Genomic DNA, 16,147 nt, shown 5'->3' with positions numbered 1-16,147 from the left:
GAGGAGGACAGAAAGCCTGCAGAACCGTAGGTCTAACAATATTAGTAGGAACCTTAGGAACGTAACCTGGTCTAGGATGCAGAAAAGCTTTAACCATGCCAGGTGCAAATTCCAGGCACGAGGGTGAAACCGACAGAGCCTGCAAATCTCCGATTCTTTTTAGTGAAGAGATAGCAAGCAAAAATATAGTCTTAAAAGTGAGAAACTTCTCGGGAACTTCTTCGATAGGTTCAAAAGGAGCTAGGGAAAGACCTTCTAATACAATGGCCAGATCCCAAGTCGGCACCCTCGTACGAACTGCTGGCCTCAGCCTCAAAGTGCCACGGAGGAAACGAGTTATAAGCGGGTGTCTCCCAAGAGAAACTCCACTGAAAGGGACGTGGTAAGCAGCTAGTGCCGCCACATACACCTTTAGTGTGGAGGGGGATAACCCTGTGGAGAAGCGCTCCTGCAGGAATTCCAGCACTGCACCCACTGGGCAGTTAACTGGGTCCTGCAGGTGTTCTCCACACCAAGAAGTGAAAAGTTTCCACTTCAAGGCATAAAGCTTCCTCGTGGATGGAGCTCTGGAGTTAAGAATGGTCTCAACAACCTCGGTTGAGAGACCGGAGTCTATGAGCTGGGCCCCCTCAGAGGCCAAGCCCACAGTTTCCACAATTCTGGGCGGGGGTGAAGTATCGTGCCCCCCCGCCTGGGAGAGTAGATCCCTCCTGACCGGGAGCTCCAAAGGAGAACCGTCCAGGAGAGAAATCAGGTCCGCAAACCATACTCGGGCCGGCCAGAACGGGGCTACTAGTAGTAGACTGACCCCGTCCCGGCGGACCCTCTCCAGAACTCCTGGTAACAGAGCAATCGGGGGAAAGGCGTACAGACGTTACCTCGGCCACGGCTGCACCATAGCATCCAACCCCAGGGGGGCTGGAAGAGTGATGGAGAACCACCGATGACAATGAGTGGTCTCCTTGGAAGCGAATAGGTCCACCTCGGCGCGACCGAAACTCAACCAAAGGAGCTCCACCACCTCGGGGTGGAGTCTCCATTCCCCTGGCCTCGGCCCCTGCCTCGACAGGGAGTCTGCTACCACATTCAAATACCCAGGGAGATACATTGCTCTCAGAGATAGTAGCTTCCCTTGGGACCACAGGAGGATCTGACGGGCCAACTTGTAAAGCCGGCGAGACCGCAGGCCCCCCTGATGATTTATATAAGAGACCACCGACGTGTTGTCTGATTGAACTAACACATGATGGCCTCTCAGGTCTGTTAGGAAGTGTTTCAGAGCCTGAAACACAGCCAACATCTCTAGACAATTTATGTGCCACGAAAGATGATGATCCTGCCACAGACCTTGGGCTGGGCGACCACTCATGACCGCCCCCCACCCTGTGAGGGAAGCATCCGTCGTTAGCGTTATGCGACGACAAAGAGCCCCCAGCACAGGACCTTTGGATAGGAACCAAGTTTCTCTCCACATGACCAGAGCACGAAGGCAGCGCCGCGTGACTTTGAACGTGTGGAGCGGATTTCCCCTCGGGGAGAATCCCTTGGTCCTGAGCCACCACTGTAGCGGTCTCATGTACAACAGGCCGCAAGGTATAACGTTGGACGCTGCTGCCATCAGACCCAACAGTCTCTGAAACTGCTTGACAGTGAGTAGCTGGCCTAGCTTCACTTGTTTCACAGCTGAGAGAATCGAAGCGATGCGGGTCGGAGAGAGTCGCGCCCGCATCGATACCGAATCCCAAACGACACCCAGAAAAGTGGTCTTCTGGGAAGGAGATAATACACTTTTCTTTGCGTTCAGCCTCAACCCCAACTTTCTGATATGAGCGAGGACGACATCTCGATGCCGAACCGCCATCTGCTCGGTCTGAGCTAAAATCAACCAATCGTCGATGTAATTGAGAATACGAATGCCCTGAAGCCTCAGAGGCACTAGTGCTGCATCCATGCATTTCGTGAAAGTGCGGGGAGATAAAGCTAGGCCAAACGGAAGAACCCTGTACTGGTACGCCTCGCCCCCGAAGGCGAACCTCAGGAACTTCCTGTGTTGTGGAAGGATGGACACATGGAAGTATGCGTCCTTCAGATCTATCGTGACAAACCAGTCCTCGGACCTGATTTGAGACACGATCTGCTTGATAGTGAGCATCTTGAATTTTAGCTTCCCTACCGAGCGATTCAATATGCGCAGGTCTAAAATTGGACGCAACCCCCCATCCTTCTTTGGAACGATGAAATATCGGCTGTAATAACCTGACTCCAAACTGGGAGGAGGAACCCGTTCTATAGCCTCTTTTTGAAGGAGCGTTTTCACCTCTTGTTCCAATACCAGAGCCTGCTCGGGGCCCACCACTGTGTGCAGAACCCCTCTGAATTTTTGTGGACGACACCTGAACTGGATAGCATAACCCTTTTCTACTGTCTGCAGGACCCAATGAGATATTTTTGGAAGGCTTTTCCACTCTGCCAGAAATTCTACTAAGGGTACCAGCCTCTCGAGACTGGCCTCTGGTGTAACTTGAGCAGCAGACGCAGCGCCCTGTAACGGCGCACCGGCAGGGAACAACTGGTCTGACCGCTCTGAGACCCTCCTCAGAGGGAGCGAGCGTCCCTCGGGAAAGCGCTCGCTGGGATCGTCTGTGCCCCGGCATAAAGGCGGGGTTGGCAGAACGAGCCCCTGAGGGCACCGAGGAGGAATGGGCACCGTAAAAAGAGGTGAACACCTTTCCGCCTCGGTGGGGACCACCCTCAGCATCCTGAACGGCTTGGCGTCAGGACTTCTTCTTAGCCGAGGCCTTCTTAGCCAATATAACTGTCCTCAGAACAGTTCTACTGGGAGAAGGCTTCGGCTGAGAGTGTCGCGGCTGAGCCCACTGTCCAGCAGGGGGAGCACGAGACGCGACACTCTGCCTCTGCTGCGCTCTATGTGATGAGCTCGAAGACGGCCGGGGCTGCTCCCGCCCAGCAGCCCCAGGGACATGAACTTTAAGGGGAAGAAACTTTTTAAAAGCTGCAGTTTGTTTCTTTTCTTCTTGGAATTTATCGATAACTGAATTCACAGCATCACCAAACAACCCCATGGGAGAAAGAGGAGCATCTAAAAGAAAAGCTTTTTCTCTCTCTTTAATATTAGTCTGATTTAACCACAAATGTCTTTCTGCGGCCACCAGAGCTGCCATAGAACGACCCATTAATTTGGCCGATTCTCTGGTGGCACGCAGGGATAAATCAGCAGCCTGACGCAGTTCGCGAACTACGTCAGTACTGACCTCCTCACTCTCACTCATGTCCCTTAGCAGATCAGCCTGGTATGCCTGCAAGATTGACATAGTATGCAGACATGACGCAGCCTGACCTGCTGCCGAATATGCTTTACCCACCAAAGCCGAAGTGTTTCTTAAAGGCTTGGTGGGTAATGCCGGTGCCTTAAAAGATGATGCTGCTTCGGGGGAGAGATGGCTCGCAAGCGTCTCTTCCACACGAGGCAAAGCACCATAACCATGAGCCTTGGCTCCCATAATATTAGCGTATGTTGAAGTCTGGGGACTAAACACTCTATATGACACCGGTTTTCTCCATGATTTCGACACCTCGGTGTGGAGATCATGGAAAAACGGCAGGCACCGGCGTGGAGGCTGCACACGTGACGGCAAAAATCTCTCATCCAACTTTGATTTAGAAACAGACTCCTGTCTAGTCACTGGCCATTCAATATTAAGTTTTTCAACAGCTCTTGTTAACACCTCCATAAGCTCATCACTCTCAGGAGTGTGGGGTGGCGAATCCTCCACATCTCCCTCAACACTAACAACATCAAGTTCCTCAGAACTGGATAGCTGCAGCATTGGTGCCTCAGCCCGAGCGGAAGAAACCGCAGCGCGTGCTTCCGAACCCGGGACTGAGGCACTGGATCTCACAGGTGAAGGGAGAGATAAGGCAGAGCCCGTCTCAAACCCCGCTGTGAGATCCATCTGCGATCCCCACGATAAGCGCCGCCGCTCTGCCTCGGCAGAAGCGGGACCCGAACCGCGGGGAGCGCGCACCGAACCGCTCTCCTCAAAGAGCGACCGGCGGGAGCGGAGCGTCCTTAACGGCAAACGCTCGCAATGCTCACAGTCTGCTCCCTCGAGAGCAAACTGGGCATGCTGAACTCCCAAACAAACAACACAAAGATCATGTGTATCCCCGCTCGTTAAATAACGCGAGCAGGGAGGAACACACTTTCTAAACTGCTGTTCGTCCGCCATAATCTCTCAATATATATATATATATAGGGATAAATTGTTTGTGTGGTGCAGGGTATGTAAGACAGACAATATCACACAGGGACAGATTCACATGTAGCGCGACTGAAAGCACAGAAGCTAATGCGCTTGTGTTTTTGGGGTGCTTTATAGTTTCCTGGTCGATGACGTCACCCGCCTATGACGTTTCATCTCTCCATTGGGCTGATTCCATACGTGCTTCATGACGCACAACGCAGGGGCGTTCCCGCAGCGTTTGACGCAGCTCGAAGTTCCCTTGAAAGGGAACTACATATATCTACATTTGTCTTAAATAACATGTCTTCTTTCAGACTTGTGGTGAAAAAAAGTCCGAAATACACATTTAGGTCTTCATTTTACTACACTTTGTCTTTTTGCGTCTGTAGATTTCTCATAAATTCATCAAAAGTTGTCGTTATAAATCATCCCTCTGCTCCGCGGTCGCGATCTGTACCCTGTCATCACACACACCGTTAGAAAGCTCTCTCTCTCCTGAACAATCGGATCCAAATATATTCATTTCCTTTTTATCACCAACCAATCGTGAAAGTAAAAGGGGGGATTTTACTCTAAATGCGCAATCTGATTGGCTGATGTTAAATCTTAAAAGCCCGTTTTCTCAAAATGACTGTTCTCTCATACTCCAAGTCCGAAATCTCCACTTCAGTAGCACCTATATACACCACACTTTACAGTCTTGTACCTAGTTATATTATGAAGACATTTACAGAGGGATTTGTAAATATATTATTCCTAGCCTGATTTATATAACATTTTATTCCAAAAAACATGGTGAAATCATTTTTTTAAGGCTATTGACAGTATTTTCTGATTTACAGGATAACAAAAGTAGATATCCATAAATCCCTCTGTATTTTTTCCCCATCTAATATGTGAACAAAATGAAAAAATAATTTTGAACCTGGCTTTTTCCAATACTCAGATTTAGTTTTTTAAAATTTATGCAAAATAGCGCATATTTAATTAGACAATGCCTCATTTGCATATTTAAACTTTTTAAATATTTAATTTTTTTTTTTTTTAATTATTTAGCATATTTAAAAAAAAAAATTCTCATCTTAATGTAGGTAATGAACTGGCAAAGTTTTATGGTGATATCTGCTAGTTAAAAAAAATGCCCTATTCACCTGTAGTGTCTCGCCTTAAATGCCACTCTTAATAGTCTTGTTTGAACTTGTTCGTCATCTTTGGCTCAAAGCCACTTGCTGCAAACTTTTCTTCGCGGAAGCTTCACGTTTATGTCAAGTGAGTGAGATAAAATATTTCAACTCAAAACAACATTTTGTGCCCAATTATTTCCCAGACGTAATTTTGGTATTGAGGTAAAAGTTAACTTAACCTTAACCTTAACCTTGCGTTCGCTACAACAGTGTGTGATGGTCATACAAGACAACTCGGCAGATTTGAAGTGTTTCCACTATTGCAGCAAATTTTTTGTGCATGTTCTGCAGACAGGGTGACCATCCTCGATTAAGTTTCCCTCAGGACTTTTGTAAAAGCCAAAATATGACCACAAATCAGATTTGGTCCTCTTAAAAGACTGAAAAATCTCCCGAGCACGGTCACTGCCTTCCGCCATTCCTTCTCAAATAAAAAAACCCAACATTGCGCGCTGCGCGCCTGTGTCAGACTGTTGCTGGCTGGAGAGGATGTATGTTATTAAAATCGCGATAATCAAACACGGTTTTAATGCTAATTAAATTTGAAACGATAATTTTAACCGTCAGTACATTTTATCGTGGTTCATAGTAAACCGGTAATCATCCCATCCCTAACAGAGACTCATATGAATGTTTAAGTCAGCAGGACTCATCAATGGTATCTGGTCAATGTAAAAATTTAAAAAAATGAAACAACTGTGAACTAGGATTTTGGGAAGAAATTTTAGATTTCTCTGCGATTTAAAATTTACACAAAAAATATGATGAACACCAGGTTTGTTGTGCCTTGTAGGCATATATGTGTATGGTTGCATACAATAATAACAATAGCCTAATAATCATTTGTACTTTACAAAATGCAGGCGGCCATAACAGTAAATTGTTAAAAAAGAACACTTCAGTACATTACACTAAAGAACAATTTATGGATTATCATGTTGCTTCAAATGTTTCCATTCGTTTTGGCGTTATGATATGAGATTGGAGTAAAAATATGAAGCCTAATGTTTGGTGTGTTTTGCTTTTCAAACGCACAGTGCAAGTGACTCAAACTCATAGCGTGTGCAGAGACCATTTACTGAAGCGACCTGTGTTTGAATAGTTTTCAACATAGAAGTCCCAAAATGGTAGTTCCTTGATGGTTGCACCACATGATATTTCATAAAATGGACATCATCGGACAAAGTTTGTTTGTATATTATGATGGAAATATAACTACAAATGCTTTGATTTTTTTTTTTGAGAATTACAAAACACTTTGGAAATCATGCCAAAGAGTGCAGAAAATAATTTTTAATAAATTTAGAGTAATTTCAAAGACGTTTTCAAAACAGAAGTTAGGACCGGACGGTCGCACCACATGATATTTTGACACTTAAAATATCAAAAAAAGTTACAAAAACTATGTTTTTTTTTTAAGTTACAGTGAGTACATACATTGGAGAGGTACTACAAATATACAGTATCTTTTTATGCATTTAAACCCGTTTTTACCTGAACAAATGCAATCGGACAGAAAATGTAGGCGTCACGTCATTGACCCATAAATTGTATCTTAATTTTAATCACTGTTTCATTAACTAATTGCCTGGAATTAATAATTAAAGAGGCAAATATAGCAGACATTTAATCAGGAGGACGTGGAAGCGCCGGAGCGATCTCTTGCGCGTGAACTGGAACGCGTTTTATAAATGAACCGAAACTCGGCGTATAGGCTAGGCCTACTTGCCTCACAGACATGAGAAATAAATAGAAAGCTTAAAATGTCTACTTTTAAACAAAATTCAAAACGAAATGATAAAATTTTAGGCTACAGTAGCCTAGTCAGGTAAGGTCAGGTTTGCCGATGTGCGTTATAGGCTATTTATTTATTTATTTTTATCCCTGTGAGCCGATCGGAGACGGAGTTTACTGCTGATATTCTTGGGATACAACATAGCCAACAGGGTATATTAGGGACTTTAGCCTTTAAATATCTTTGCTGCATTGGATCAGTCTCCTTTCTAGAACAGCCAAGAGCATTATAGCCTCGCGGCAGCAGCGCCTTGCATCGCTCATAGACCTTAAAACAGTCAGCGCCGCGGATGCGGTTTCGAAAATTTATCAAAATACGTTGGTGCGGACAGATCATGAGTTTTGTGATGCGTTTGAGGATGAAATAATTATAGCCCATCCGCGCATCTCTAATACAAATGGAATGTTATTATGTGTCATGGAAAATTGCGCTCCCCAACTCTCGAAAGATCGGATTTGCTCCACCTTTTGATAAGTTTTCCTTAGAAAACCTTGAATCCATGTAAGACACAATATCATTAGACATAATCCATGTCATTAGAATCAATGAATCCATGTCATTAGACACAATGTGCACACATGTGCAGGCCAATGTTTATTTATTTATTTTTTTGCGGTGATGACGGTGACGAGCTCAGACCCGCGGTAGGAATCACGTGACCGCAGTATTGCGGTAATGCGGTAACCGTCCCAACCCTAAATCCAAGGTAAACAGCACAGTACCTTGTGTCTTCCAAACTCAATGAAAAGCAGAGGACTGATGAAGTGTAATGGTTTGTTTTGAGGTGATGGGGTCTGCATTCCTTCACGTACACGATTCGCGTGGGTGTGGTCACATTAGAGGTAATGCGGAGGCGCTTGAGAAATTACATCTTGTTGCTTTCATACGGATTACTTAAACAGAGAATATTTGTTTTTGATGTTATTTACATCATTTAAAAATAGAGACTTCAAGCTTTGTGAAGACATGTCTCATGTCTCTGTGGCAAGCATTCGATGAGTTACAGTTCATTTTCTGTCGCGTTTCAGAATGAACTTCACACACTGAGAGAGACGGAAGAACGTGCATCATGTTTATTTTCTTTATTTTACGAAAAACACATTTTGTTTTTATTATGAGTGTACAAAAATAAAAGTAAACATTTAACAGTTCTGAATAATGTATAACACTTGCCTGTATGACAAAAATCTTATAAAAAATTTTTTATTTGATTCTCTTTTGCACTGATAGGAAAAAAACCTACCAAGTGTTATGTTAAATGTGTTAATTTACACATGTAGGGATAAGTTGTAGATTAGAAAAAAAAGAAAAAAAAAACTTTCATTTGAGACAGATACATCTGCAAACTCAACTAGAAAAAAAAGTTTGATGAGACAAACTTTAAGTTGGCTTGAGAAAGCCGGACCAGAGAGTTTGAATAAGTTTAAAGTAGTTTGAAGTTTAAAGTAGTTTGAAGTTTGATAGATGGATTAGTTAGAAAGAAAGAATAGTTAGAAAGAAAGAAAACAATTGGTTAGAAAGATAGATAAATAATAGATAGATAGAAAGATTAGTGTAAATGAAAGAAAGATTAGTTAGAAAGAAAGATTAGTTAGAAAGATAGATAGAAAGAAAGAAAGATTAGTTAGAAAGAAAGATTAGTTAGAAAGAAAGAAAGATAGATTTGTTAGAATGAAAGAAAGATAGATTAGTGAGAAAGAAAGAAAGAAAGACAGATTAGTTAGAAAGAAAGAAAGAGATTAGTTAGAAAGAAAAAATATAGATTAGTTAGAAAGAAAGATAGATAGATTAGTTAGAAAGAAAGATAGATAGATTAGTTAGAAAGGAAGATAGATAGATGGATTAGTTAGAAAGAAATATAGATAGATTAGTTAGAAAGAAAGACAAAAGATAGATTAGTTAGAAAGAAAGATAGATTAGTTAGAAAAAAAGATAGATAGATAGACTAGTTAGAAAGAAAGATAGATTACTTAGAAAGAAAGAACGATAGATTAGTTAGAAAGATAGATAGGTTAGTTAGAAAGAAAAAAGAGATTAGTTAGAAAGAAAAAAGATAGATTAGTTAGAAAGAAAGAAAGAATAATTAGAAAGAACGTCCTGGTTGCGTATGCAACCCACCGTTCCCTGAAGGAGGGAACGGAGGACGTAGTCGACGCGACTGAAATGGGATCACGCTAGGGAGCCTATCATCTTCGAGTACTATTGAACGAGCCAATGTAATTGGCGTGCGTGATTCGCATCACACACTCCGCCCCCGCGGCGCGGGTATAAATACGGAAGTGGATGCACGCACTAGTTGCTTTTCGCTGAGGAGCCGAGAGTAACCCGGGGTCAGCGGTGGTCCAGCGGTAGTGGCAAGGGGACTACGTCCTCCGTTCTCTCCTTCAGGGAACGGTGGGTTGCATACGCAACCAGGACGTTCCCTTTCAGTCGATAACGTCGGACGTAGTCGACGCGACTGAAATGGGATCAACCATTGAACACGCCACTAACGCTGCCACCTTCCAGTGCCTAAACCAAAGCCTCCTGATGCCCCCGCAAACTTAAGGCGGGGAAGGACAGGGCTTAGGCCAGGGAAGTCACTGCTTTTCCTACAGGACCACTGGGAAAGCGTTCCCCGTACGTTGGAAGGAAGGGACGCTGCGGAAGCCACATCCAACCCGAGGGAGGAAATGTGGAGAATACACATATGAACTGGGCGGAAACCGGGCAGTCTAACATATGGAATGTCACTGGGGTGGCTCCAGCCTAAGACGGGGGGAGACACACCGGACAGTGACGGCAGAGAGACTCTGCCGAGGGAAGACACGGGCTCACCGCAGGGAGCCGTATCGTGGAAGAATACACATATGGGGTCACCGAAGGGACCGCAACATATGGACCCAGCCTAACACAGGTTCCACACTGCTTACGAGTGGTAGGCCTAACACCAGACGTTCCGCACGTCCGACGTCGGAGGGGTGTGGAGGAACTCAACAGGGTTCAATTTTAAGGGAACTCAACTGGAGTAGAAAGGCGCACGTATCCAGTCCATAGGAGGGGAATGGCGCCGCAAGCCGACACTTGAACCGGGCTCACGGTGAAACTGGCTTCATGAGAAGGGAGCCCACGGGAAGCAGCGGTTCAACTAGGTGTCGTCCAGCCCCCAACTCTAGAATCTGTTTAGCAAAGTACATCGTCAACGCCCAGGCGGAGCACTTTACACTCATCATAGAGGAGCTCAACACCTAAGTGGACATGTTGCATCTCGGATCTTTGCCGAAATGAAGGCAAGCACTAAGTGCAACTTTGCATGGAAACAGCCTTCCCTCTCTGCTGAATTCCAACAGATATTTGAAGAGCTGGTCTGAGGTCTATGACTTGCATTCTGTACACGTCCAAGCGAATCGGACAGAGAAGCCAGGGCTGGATCTGCCTCCTCCAGGGCAGCGCTTGCAGGCTCACCACCTGCTCCTATTACGGGAGAGGTAGGAACCTTGGGCACAATCCGAGCCGGGGTCTCAGCTTGTGAGAGTTAGCCGGCCCAGACTCCAGGCACAATACGTTGACCGAAAGCGAGCAAGTCCCTACCCTCTAGTAGAGACCACGCGAGCAGGAGAACTGATATAACAGAATTTTTAACTCACTACCTGCAGTGGCTCAGGGGCGGTCTCTGCAGTGCAGTCGCACCAGGGACAAGGCCCAAGAGGATAAAGAGGGACACAAGGATTTACAAGACCTTGCTCCTCAGGAACCTGACGATCAGAACGTGCTTCTGCATACTTCTGCAACACGATGAGCGTCGTTTAAACACCGAGGCAACATCATTTTGAGGGTGATTTAGGAAAACAGCCTACTGCAACCCATTTTGCAGGAAAGAGAGCACTGAAGTGATCGAAAACTTTCAGGATCTCCTCAGGGGAGAAGACGCACTCAACGACTAGGTTCCACTTCTAAAGGCGTAAGCACGCTACCCAATTCTAGGGGGTGCTCGCAGAAGTGATGGTAACTAACACATGTTCTTGTGATAGCCACCTGAACCTCCGCGTTCAGATGTAAGACCGCCCGGAATCTCCGGGGGAAGAACGCGTGTGCCATCGTGCCCCGTCCCCGAAAGAGTTTCCAGGGGAAGTCAGGAAGGCTGTTGAAGGGAACCAGGTCTAGTTGGGCCAATGAGGGGCAACTATGAAGACCTGTTCCTCTCCTGACATGGCACGTAGGTGCAAGTGACGGGCGCAAAAGACAGGAGCATTGCTCAACACAACATGTGAAGATCACTGGGCTTCAGGAGCATTTTCTGCTCAGCACTTGGGTGTGACAAGTTCACTGAGCTTCAGGAGCATTCCTGCTCAACACCTGAGTGTGATAAACTCACCGAGCTTCAGGAGCATTTCTGCTCAACACTTGAGTACGAAGAACCTCACTGAGCGACAGGAGCATTTCTGCTCAGCACTTGAGTGTGACAAGTTCACTGAGCTTCAGGAGCATTACTGCTCAACACCTGAGTGTGATAAACTCACTGAGCTTCAGGAGCATTTCTGCTCAACACTTGAGTGCGAGGAACTTCACTGAGCACCAGGAGCATTTCTGCTCAGCACTGCGTGTGATGAATTCACTGAGCTACCTGTGATGGACTCACTGAGCTACAGGAGCATTGCTGCTCAACACCAGAGTGCGATGAACTTCACTGAGTTTCAGGAGCAAATCTGCTCAACATGAAGAGTGATGATTTCACTGACTTGCAGGCGCAAGGCGACCATGAGTCGCAGTCACTTTTAGAAGGCTCACTGGGGTTAAACGCATTTCTGCGGGCCCCTGGGGCCGCTGAGTCCCAGTGTTTGTCCAAGGGTAGTCCGCTCGGTTTACCCAAACACTGGCGGAAAAATAAAACCGGGGGGGCAACTGAGCGGCCCCGGAATGGTCATGACCCAGCCGGACCCAGGGGATGGAGTCTCCACTTGCCCTGGCTATAACTGTCGTGAGGCTCGATGGCGGCACGATTGAGTAAGCGGGAGGAGTGGAATAAGGCGCCCTCAGAAGCGTCTGACTCCAAGGAGGAGGTGACGGGTGAGTTTGTGACATGCAGGGGAAGCTTGCGCAACGGTCGCAATGTCTAACAACTCGAGTCACGAATGCCCGTGTAGTCGGGGGTCGCCCAGGCCCCCGTTAAAACACGCCCTTTGTACATGGCCGCTCTGTTGAAGAGGGTTTGGCAGCAGACCGGGATGAACTATAGTCACACAGGGTGAGCTGCTCTGCCACGGTCACCTCGGGACTCGATCGTGAAGCTAGCGCTGAAGCGGTCACATATGGAGGGAGCCAAAGGCTGCGACTACCATATACCCCAGGAGCCTCTGAAAGTTCTTTCAGTGGGACCCTTTCTCACTTCAACACCAGCTGAACACATTCTCATTGGAGAGACATGTTGGACCGAGTACCTCTCCAAAACTAGAAAAGAGATACTCAGCCCGTGGGCGAGATTACTCTCTTCCAGTTGACCTGAAGACCCAACGGGCTCTGGAGCACTCGAGGGGAAGGACACTGTACTGATACTCCACCCTTAGACGCAACACACAGGATGGCCTGCGGTGCGGGAGGTAGAGATCTGAAGCACATGTCTTTCAGGTCAAAGCTGCAGACCAATCTTGGGCCAAGATGGTCACGACCCACCACCTAGTAGCACGAAGAACGAGTTTACAACTGGCCTTCGTACCGGCTGGAGGAGCGGCTATATCAAATCCTTCGCCAGCAGGATAAGATAAGCACGCACAAGTCAGGAGCACTGCTCAACACTCGGTGTGATGAATATCACTGAATTTTCAGGAGCACGTCTGCTCAACACCTAATGTGATGACTATCACTGACTTGAGCGGGGTAGCCGAGCCTGAGGTGGGGCAGCAAAGTAGAGAGAGTGGTGTTAGTGTGCTGTGCAACACTTACCTGTCTCCACAAGCGGCAGGGGGCGCGTGAGAAGGCGGATGACCGGGTCCTCGAACGCACCAAGCTGCCTGCTGGCGACCAAGGGGGAGCTGAGGGGTGTAAGGCTATACAGGGTCACACCCGCCAGACTGGCCCTCTTGGGACCCAGGAACAGATGAAATTGCTCTCTCTTTGAAGTGTGGGTACCGCTTACTCCGCTTTTTTTTTTTTTTTTTTTTAGGGAGCCAGCGGCGGAACAGACACACACACAAACAAAGGCTCCACCCGGCCCTCACCCGGGGGGAGGGAGTGATCGTGCCACTCCAAGAGCATCTCATCCATTCCTGGGCGGCCCGCTCCGGAATGCTTTCGCTGTCGCTTGCCACCTGGCTTGGCAGCGCCTGGAGCGGGCTGGGCGTCTCTACTGCGGCCGGCTCCCTGCTGAGGCCTGGGTGGAGGCTGCTGCGGAGGGCCAGCAGGAGCGGCGGCCGGAGAACGCCCACGGCGACGAGCAGGCGGAGGAGCTGCCACCGGCGGCGGGTGGAGGCAGCAGCTAGCCACCGGGGCAGGATGTGCCGGATGACCTCCGTCTGCGCTTGAGCGGCAGAGAACTGTTTGATGCAGTTCTCCACCGCGTCGCCGACCAGCCCAACCTGGGAAATTGGGGAGACCAGGAACCAAACCTTGTCCACATCCGCCATACCAACCAGGCTGAGCCAACGAAGGCGCTACTGGACCACCAAGGTGGACATCGCCAGACCGATCACGCACGCTACGACACCCGTACCCCGGAGGGTGAGGTCGGATGCAGTGCGGTGCCCACCTATGAGCGCACGGTCTGGATTACCCTCGTGCATGCCATGGGTGCCCTAGCCTGCAGCAACGCCATGGCACGCAAGAGGAAGGGGCTTGCCCACAGGCTTTGTAAGCTCTGCCCGTCGGAACGGACGAAACTCACAGGCCTTAGGGGGGAGACGAGGATCCCCCCAAAAGGCAGCGGCCGCCGGACACAGGTGCACCTGTGTCGACAGACCGCTCCAATGGAGGGACACCTCGCAACCCTTCACCGTTCCTCCATCAAGGGTAATGAGGGGGAAAAGCTATTCAGGCAGTTTCTGGCAGAGAAAGATGCTGTTCACCACCTGATAAGCTCTCCATGCATTTCGGGAAAGAAAGGCACTGGGGCGGCGAGCTGAGAACCAGCGCGGCCCGCCCCAAGATACCAAACTCCAGATTCCAACCGAGACTGAACGGGACACGGTGGAGGTTCCACTCGAGCCCGGCAGCCTCGGCGGCCCATTTCAGCATAGCTGATAATTCTGGATCCGGCTCGGGCAACATTGAACTCCCGGAGGGAGACAATGCAGCCGAGTCATCATCTCTAGAAGTCAGCTCACCCTCCGATGCTGCAATCGGCGTCCTGTCCTCCAGGGGAGCCCCGAGTGAAACCGCTGGCCCACCCATTACATATGGACCAGCAGACAACACAGGAGGCTCCAGTGGTTGCAGTGGAAGGGAGGAGTGAGGAGCCCACAGGGAATGGTTACCGGGCGGGACATCCAACACTATCCTCCGGTCACCCATCCCACACAGCACCCGAGGGTGGGGCATGGTAATGGGGACTCGCTCTCCGCGAACGAAGGCGAGTCTCGCCCTCAACACTGCGACAGTCATGTTCCCACAGTGAAAACATGAGCTGTCCACAAAAGCTGTCTCAGCGTGCTGTAAGCCAAACACGTGACACAACAGTTGTGACCATCAGAGAGAGACAGGGAACGACCGCACCCAGAAACGCACGGGCGGAATGACATCTTGAAAAAGACGCAAACGCACCCGTGTTGCTCTTTCAGAAAATAGGACCGTCACCAGTGCCGGAGCACACAGGGAAATGACCGCGGCAACACTGAACAGAGAACTGAAACAGTGAAGCACTCACTTTTCCGCCCTCTAACCAGCCATCAACACACACAAACATTTAGAAATTTGTTGCTGTTAAAACAGCAGTTGAGAGCTCAAAGCTCGCGATCACCGCTGCACTCGCGCTGTAGAACACCAGCACTGGGAGAGTCTTCCTGAAGAACACCGACACACTCGCTCGTTGTAGACAACAGCACTCTCAGAGACATCAAACGATCGGCTCCGAAGCGAAAGGCAACTAGTGCGTGCATCCACTTCCGTATTTATACCCGCGCCGCGGGGGCGGAGTGTGTGATGCGAATCACGCACGCCAATTACATTGGCTCGTTCAATAGTACTCGAAGATGATAGGCTCCCTAGCGTGATCCCATTTCAGTCGCGTCGACTACGTCCGACGTTATCGACTGAAAGGGAACGATAGATTAGTTAGAAAGAAAGATAGATTTGTTAGAATGAAAGACAGATTAGTTAGAAAGAAAGAGATTAGTTAGAAAGAAAAAAGATAGATTAGTTAGAAAGAAAAAAGATAGATTAGTTAGAAAGAAAGAAAGAAAGATAGATTAGTTAGAAAGAAAGATAGATAGATTAGTTAGAAAGAAAGATAGATAGATTAGTTAGATAGAAAGAAAAAAAGATTAGTTAGAAAGATAGAACGATAGATTAGTTAGAAAGAAAGATGGATAGATTAGTTAGAAAGAAAGATAGATAGATTAGTTAGAAAGAAAGATAGACAGATAAGTTAGAAAGAAAGATAGATTAGTTTGAAAGAAAGAACGATAGATTAGTTAGAAAGAAAGAACGATAGATTAGTTAGAAAGAAAGAACGATAGATTAGTTAGAAAGAAAGAACGATAGATTAGTTAGAAAGACAGAACGATAGATTAGTTAGAAAGAAAGAACGATAGATTAATTAGAAAGAAAGAACGATAGATTAGTTAGAAAGAACGATAGATTAGTTAGAAAGAAAGATAGATAGATTAGTTAGAAAGAAAGATAGATAGATAGATTAGTTAGAAAGAAAGATAGATAGATTGATTAGTTAGAAAGAAAGATAGATTGATTAGTTAGAAAGAAAGATAGATAGATTA

Source organism: Siphateles boraxobius, unplaced genomic scaffold (assembly GCF_051911475.1).
Source record: "Siphateles boraxobius isolate OS27281-9 unplaced genomic scaffold, OSU_SipBor_1 8, whole genome shotgun sequence".
Lineage (NCBI taxonomy): Eukaryota > Metazoa > Chordata > Actinopteri > Cypriniformes > Leuciscidae > Siphateles > Siphateles boraxobius.
Note: the sequence above shows the minus strand (reverse complement) of the source record.